The following is a 1,809-nucleotide window of genomic DNA, read 5'->3' as shown; positions in this document are numbered from 1 at the left end:
ATAATGACTGATGCAACGTGTCATCAAATGATTGATTCAAAGCTTCATAAAATAATTGATACAATGAATATTTCACATATTTATAAAAGAATTGAATATGGATTTGATGTATGCAAGGTTTACTACAAAATTGAAAGGGATCCTTTTAAACTGTTAAAAGCCTGTCATGTTCGCATAATAATTGATACGATAATTCATATTCTGATTGACACAACGCGTCACTTAATGATTGATTCAGAATTTAATTGAATAATTGATATAATAAATATTTTTAGGCATTTATTAGAAAGGTGAATATGGATTCTGGACTTTATGTATCCAAGGTTGAGTGGAATATTGAATAGGGTGAATTTCGATCCTGGAGACGACAGATGAAGTGTAGGGTAGTCTGAAGTAGGTTTCAGACGATGTAGATACTACTCCACTCGAAGTTCGTTTACGTATTCCAGTCACACTGGCACAGGTATTACCTAGTTCTGCTAAAATTTATGGTCTCGCCTACCAAAGTTCCTCCCTTAATTACCTCGCATTATCGTCCAATTCTGATCACTGACTGCCTATAATCGTGACGCTGTGACTGTTACTGAATCATTGTAAAATCTGTAATACACCAATACCTCACTTTGCGTCGTGGTTACGTTCCAAAAAAACACGACGCAAATTGAAACGACGCAAAGTGAATTAAGATTTTCTAGAGCAAACCATGGAAAGATCGAAGATAGGTTCCAGGGTTACGAAAATACTACTTTTTAAAAAGAAAATTGAACAAAGTAAACATTTAAAAAACAAAAATATGTACATTACAACGCACTACGTAATTGAAACTGAACTCTAAAATTAGCAAAACAAAGTGAAAATAAAACTGTATTAAAATTGCGTTGATTTTTAGTTAGAAAGGGAATCCCCGTGTTTTGATGGCATGGCGCAATTAGAAACAAAAGTGTTGCCATCTTTTAGAAAAAAAAGAAAATTTAAAAAAAAAATTAAAGACTCGAACCCAAAACAACGCAACCTCGAAAATCTAACGACGCACAGTGAAAATTAGTACTAATTAAGCAGCGACGCAACTTCGAAAAAACGCAAAACGAAACGACGCAAAGCGAGGTATTGGTGTAATATGAAGAATGAAGTATTTCATTTTTTTTAGAAGTAGTTCGGTCGTTTTGCGGTCTGCCTTAAGACGTGCAGAGTGTATATCAAATTCGCATTGCAAACAGTTGGAGCAGAGAGTCAAAGAGAATATTCTGTTGTAAGCTCCTCGGAGATCGAGTCGATACTTGATTGCGGAACGATCCGATCGCGTCGAGCTGCGGGGGAGGGTGGGAGACGTTAAAGTCTTCCAAACTGATGATCCACGAAAGGTTCGACGAGAATCACGAGTAATACTTGAGACGCCGGAGTTCTTAGAGGTTCCTTTCAGAAAGGAGAGGAGATACCGATAGTGGCAAGAAGATACTTTCGTCGAACGAATGAGACGCGGCTCGTATTGATCTCCCTTTCCACGATGCAACCGGTTAAGGGTTAATCAATTTCAAGTTACGACGTAGCAGCGTTGGCGTGTCGACCCTGTCAGAGACACGTCGTTATCCGTTGCAATAATTCTCCCAGCTACACGTGGCCTGGCTCTACCAAATGGCCAGAAACGACAGTTACAACTGTTTTGATTACTCCCCCAGATTCATTTCAATTGTTTATCGAAACGAGGCAAACGCTATTAACACTAGAAAGACTGAAACTTAGTGTATACCTATATTGCCCAAAAGCAGTAAAAATGACTGCATTGTGAAAGAATAATATGTAAAGAAATTT

The sequence above is a fragment of the Ceratina calcarata genome, unplaced genomic scaffold, assembly GCF_001652005.2.
Source record: "Ceratina calcarata isolate Rehan_Ccalc_2016 unplaced genomic scaffold, ASM165200v1 scaffold139.2, whole genome shotgun sequence".
Taxonomy (NCBI): Eukaryota; Metazoa; Arthropoda; class Insecta; order Hymenoptera; family Apidae; genus Ceratina; species Ceratina calcarata.
Note: the sequence above shows the minus strand (reverse complement) of the source record.